Source organism: Cupressus sempervirens, chromosome 11, assembly GCF_028749045.1.
Source record: "Cupressus sempervirens isolate cs-2001-9-10 chromosome 11, ASM2874904v1, whole genome shotgun sequence".
NCBI lineage: Eukaryota > Viridiplantae > Streptophyta > Pinopsida > Cupressales > Cupressaceae > Cupressus > Cupressus sempervirens.
The window spans coordinates 38,655,336-38,661,874 of NC_143128.1; positions in this window are offsets into that span (position 1 = coordinate 38,655,336).

Below are 6,539 nucleotides of genomic sequence, written 5' to 3' on the forward strand. Positions count from 1 at the left end.
TTTTATGTTTACAGGCCAAAGTTTTAGCACATGAAATTAAAAGTATATACTTTATATGATATAAACCATCTTGATTGATGGATCCATTGTAGTAATGAAAAAGATTTATCCAAATTTGATCGAATCGATCGAGAATATCATCATCTGATAGACTGGTCCAAGACAATTTACTAATTGGCCACCCTGAGATGTCACAAAACTTTTCTTTAGCTAAAGAAAAAAGAATTGATTTAATCGGAGCTGTTGAGTTTAATTCATTGGTAATAAGATCGGTAATGAATAAATCATCTAGCATTTTGGCTCTAACCACGAGAGGTCTCATTTTAACATGCATAAAAAACCCTAAAAAAAAAAAAGAAATCTTGGATAATTCAAGACTGCATATCCTATACGGTTGAAACCAAAGATGAAAATAATATTGCCAAAAATGAAACAGATGATATCTACATTTTTTCACTTGAAGATGCGTACCCTTTAGAGCTATAAGGGATCTTTCTCCATATCTCACATAATGGATGAAAGAATCCTTCAACAAACAGATCTTTTTTGTTGAAATTTTTTGAGGAGGAAATATAAAAATATCTTTGATCTTTTTCTCAAAATGAGTTCGATCCGGAAAAGAGTCATATAACAATGACTGTGAATTAAAAAATTGTTTAATAAGAGGAATTAAAAATGATTCGCATTCATACACATAAGAATTCCAAAGGAACAGGGAGAACGTATTTTCTCTCTGTGTAATCAGAGATTTCTGCAAATTTTCTTTACTAAAACTACATTCATGGAGAATCGATCGTAATAAATGCAAAGAAAGAGCATCTAGGATCCAGCGACGAAAAAGTCGAACCAAAATTTCTGGATGAATTGAATAGGGCACTCGTATATCTGATATATAATTGGAGAACTCCATTAGTAGAAAAAGTGTTTCATTGAATAAGATTTTTTTAATATATGGCCAGTGATGATATATTATGAATATCAAGAAAATCAATAATTGTATTATCGGTGATATAATGAATAGATTCGGATTCTATCTTTTTGCTTTATAAAATTTTTTACCCAATCTGGTCTTAAACAGATCATTTGGATAATGAGTTAAATATGAATAAAGTATACGATTGGTTCGAAGAGCGTCTTGAGATTCAGGCAATTGCAGATGATATCACTAGTAAATATGTTCCTCCTCATGTGAATATATTTTATTGTCTAGGGGGAATCACACTGACTTCTTTTTTGGTACAAGTAGCTACCGGTTTTGCTATGACTTTTTACTATCGCCCCACCGTTCTAGAAGCTTTTGCCTCTATTCAATACATAATGACTGAAGTGAACTTTGGCTGGCTAATTCGATCGGTCCATCGGTGGTCGGCAAGTATGATGGTTTTAATGATGATTTTACATGTATTTCACGTTTATTTAACAGGTGGATTCAAAAAACCTCGCGAATTAACTTGGGTTACGGGTGTAATTCTAGCCGTATTAACCGTATCTTTCGGTGTAACCGGTTATTCTTTGCCATGGGATCAAATTGGTTATTGGGCAGTCAAAATTGTGACCGGTGTGCCTGAGGCCATTCCGTAATAGGAACTCCTTTGGTAGAGTTATTACTCGAAAGTGCTAGTGTGGGCCAATCGACCTTAACTCATTTTTATAGTTTACACACTTTCATATTACCCCTTCTTACTGCTGTATTTATGTTAATGCATTTTCTAATGATCCGCAAACAAGGTATTTCATGTCCTTTATAAAAAGGAAATCTACATTTTGAATCAGTATTGAAAACCTATTATTTTCTTTTTTTCTAATAGATCATTGCCGCGAAAAACATGTTTCTCGGATTTCTCCTTTCAATTATTAAGTATTATTAAGTATTAAGTATATTTAATACAAAGAATTGAAGTAGATACTGATCTCAAATGGAGAAAATGGATTATGGGAGTGTGTGACTTGAACTATTAGTTAGACCGTGCAGATCAATTTATAGGATCTGTCATATAAAGATTCAGATGGAAATGTGTCTCTATCCCAATTGAGCTGGTCCTAATAAATCTATATGCACAAGCTCTGATTTCTCCTTTTTGTTTTCCTTCCCAGTCTTTACAAACTCACTCTCTTTTTTTTTTCATACACACAACTTTCACAAAAATCCATATTAACACATTTTAGACCTGGTAAAACTTTCTTTGAATGAAGTACTTTCATACCTTTCTCACTCATGTGCCCAAGTTTGTTGTGCCACAGTGATGTATCAGAATCTACAATAGCCATTTGTTCTCCTTGCTCAACTGTAGCAATTGTTCCTAAACATTCATTTTTCTCTGAAACAATCAAAGTAGAAGGAACAATATGACCTGTACAAAGATATAAGGTTCCTACTTTCACACCTTTTGCTACTACAAGAAAACCTTTTGAAACCTTCCACTTTTTATCATTAAAAGTAACTACACAACCATCATCACCGAGTTGCCCCACTGAAATTAAATTCCTACTCAGCCTTGGAATATGTCTTACCTCATGTAGCAGCCAATGATTCCCATTCTGTAACTTAATCTTAATTTTTCCCTTTGCAAAAATTTGATAGGGTTCATTATCCCCCAAATAAACAAGCCCAAAATCCCCTTGGACTTAATCAATGAAATAAAATTTATTAGGTGTAGCATGAAATAAAGCACCATAATCTCAAACCCATGAATCATCAACACTTTCTAAAGACAAAAGTGAAGCATCCTCTTCGGATTTGTTACTTATCACATTTGCCTCTTTGTCTCCATCTGATATATCTCCTTCATTTTTCTTTTGATTCCAACAATCTTTCTTTTTGTGCCCTGGTTTCCCATAGTACTAGCAGTGATTTGGTTCTCTCAATTGAGACCTCTTCCCCTTTGACTTTCCTATTGATTTTCCATGATTTCAAGAGTTGCTTCCTCTCTCAGTTGTTCTTCCCCTGCTTTGTGCATTCAAAGCACTTCTTGATGTATATCCACTTGAAGATTTTCTATGAGTTTCCTCACTCAAAACAACACTGATCACATCATCATATTTTAGGGTATTAGATCCAAGAACATAATTACTCATAGTCATTACCAAGGCATTCCAGCTTTGAGGCAAAGAACACAAAATCAAGAGAGCCCTAATTTCTTCATTAAAATTGATACCCACAAAAGATAACTGACTAGAAATAGTATTAAACTTAGTTAAATGATCTGCAACAAATCCACCTTCTGCCATTTTCATATTAAATAAACACTTCATGAGAAATACCTTGTTTGAATCAGAGGGCTTTTCATATAGTATTGCTAGGGTTTTCATCAACTCTTATGTCATCTTTACTTTTGTAATATTAAATGCCACCAATGGTGCTAGGCATAACCAAGTTCTTCCAAGTGGTTTTCTATCCAAAAGATCACATTCAACATTTGACATAGATCCCTAATCCTTGGCTTTGCCTTCAAACAACTTCCATAAATCCTTCTGATAAAGATAATCTTCCATTTGCATCTTCCATATCTAGAAGTTCTACCCATTAAACCTGTCAACCCTTAGTTTATCCTCATCTGTCATCGCTCCCACTCAACCGTGAATCTCCCACATAACCATGAGACTTTCCTATAGAGGATAACTAAAAGACAACCTCTCTCTGATACCACTTGTTAGGATAAAACCATGGACAAAAATAAAAAACTACATGCAAATATAACCAATAACATAAAAATAATAGATCACACAGAAATGAACACAAGACACCAAGATTTAACATGGTTCACCCAATCCTTGGGTTACATCCACCAAACAGCAAGTCTGATCTTATTACAATCCAGTGATTACAACCTGATTATAGTCTGTAATCCCTTATAGCTCAATACTACCGCAAGAAGCAATTTGGCATCACAACATAATGAAAATACCCAACCCTAAACCCTTTTATACAAGTATTAAACCACTTTAGGGTTATAACATCTTGACCATAAATTAGCCATAACTTTAGTGGTGAATCTATGAATGGTGAATCCATGAATAGTACTAAAAAAAATACTAACTATGGAGTATGTACGGTACTTTCCTAATCAGTCACGATATTCTAACAATCTCCCACTTAGGGACTAATCAGACTCCATACTAAACAACATTCTCCCACTTGGAGACTGATCTTGTAGCAATACCACTACCACATGGGGCTCCCACTGGATCAAACCACCTTGGACTCTATTGTTCTTTTATTCATGTTCAGTCTAAAAGACCAGCTGAAGCTGAAGAGGAGTTTAGCTTCTGCCTTGTTACAACCTTTGTCAACATATCTATTAGATTGTCATTTCTATGTATCTTCTCTAGCTTTAACTATCCATCCTCCAAAACTGACTGAGTGAAATGGCACCGCAACTGTATGTGTTTGGTCTTGGAATGCAAAGCTAAATTATTTACAAGATGAATGGTACTCTGACTATCTATGAGAAAATAATTATCCTTCTGAGGATGTCCCAATTCTTCCAAGAAGAACTAAAGCTATATCATCTCTTTGGCTATCTCTGTAGCAGCAACATACTTTGCCTCTAGAGTGGATAGAGCATTAATCTTCTATAACCTAGAAACCCAACTCATGGCTGCCCCACCAACAAAAAAGACATAACATGTAGTACTCTGCCTGGTATCAATATCCCCTACAAAATCTGAGTCAACATAGCCCTACAAATCAGTAGCAGAGCCCCCAGAGTGTAAACACTTATTGGATATTCTTCTCAAATATCTTAGAACCCACTTGACAACATTATAATGCTCAAATCATGGATGAATCATATACCTGCTAATGACTCTCACTGCATGTGCAATATTTGGCCTAGTGCATACCATAACATACATCAAGTTTCCTATAGCTAAAGCATAGGGTACCTTGGACATCTTATCCTCCTCTTCTTGTGTCTTAGGACACATCTCCTTAGTCAATTTCAAATGACCAGGTAAAGGTGTGTTGATAGCTTTAGCATTCTCCATAGAGAAATGTTGCAACACCTTCTCAACATAACTAGCCTTAGATAGCGTTAATGTTCTATTCTTCCTATCTTTGCAAATCTTCATACCAAGAATTTTTTTTGCTGTCCCCAAATCCTTCATAGAAAATGCATGTGCTAACTGGCATCTCAGCCCCTTAATATGATCCATGTTACACCTAGCTACAAGCATATCATCAACATATAAACATAAAATAATGTAGCTATCATCATTGAACCTCTCAAAATAAACATAATAATCTAAATAACATCTATTATAGAGATGTATGCTCATGCATAAACCTATCAAATTTTAGATACCATTGTCAAGGTGCTTGCTTCAAGCCATATAAACTTTTTTTCAATTTGCACACTAAGCTCTCCTTACCTTTGACCACAAATCCCCATGGCTAAACCATATATATTTCTTCATCCAAATCACCATGCAAGAAGGCTATTTTAACATCTAGCTACTCTAAATGCAAATCTTCAGTAGCCACAAGACTTAAAACAATACGAATAGAAGTCGTTTTAACAACAAGAGAAAATATCTCATCAAAATGAATTCCCTTTTTCTGTGCAAATCATTTTACAACTAACCTAGCCTTAAATCTTTTCTTACATCCTTCCTCTTCTTTCAACCTATAAATCCACTTATTCTGTAAATCCTTTTTACCTGCAGGAAACTTGCACAAATCCCATCTCTTATTCTTTAGCAAGGAGTCCATTTCATCTTTCATTGCAGACTCCCACTGAATCTTAGTATCCACATGCACAGCTTCATTATAACTTTCAGGTTCACCAGCATCAGTAAGTAAAATAGAATACAAAGAGGGAAAAAATGTTTGTGGAGGTCTAATTTGCCTCGTTGACTATCTAACATTCAATGGTGTGTGTGGTATTTGTTGTTGCAGTTGTTGCACATCATGAGGAATGGTTGGAAGATTAGCTTTTGGAGTATCATCTAGCACTACATAATCATCTTCTTTCTTCTCATGTTGCTGCAACAGATCTTTGTACAATACTTTCTCATTGAATACGACATTCTGACTTCTTACAATTTTATGATTTTCAAAATCCTGATGCCTATAACCAAACTCATTAATGCCATATCCAACAAAGACACCTTTCTTTGATTTAGCTTCTAGCTTGGTTCTATTTTCAGAGTCTTTATGAGCAAAAGCTTCACAATTGAAGGTCTTGAGAAAAGAACAACTCACCTTCTTACTAGTCCATGCCTCCTCTAGAATACCACAACCCAAAAGACTAGAGGAACCTTTATTAATCAAATATACTATAGTATTGACAGCCTCTCCCCACATGTGTAAGGGCAAGCCAGCATGCAACCTCATGCTCCTTGCGCACTCCATTATACTCCTGTTCATGTGTTCAGCCACTTTATTTTCCTATGGAGTCCTTGGAATAGTTTTCTATCTATGAATACCATTAGTGGAGCAATAATCTTCAAATTCATGACTGCAATACTCACCACCATTATTAGATCTGAGACATTTTAATTTCTTACCAGTCTCATTTTAAAACATGCATTTCCATTTC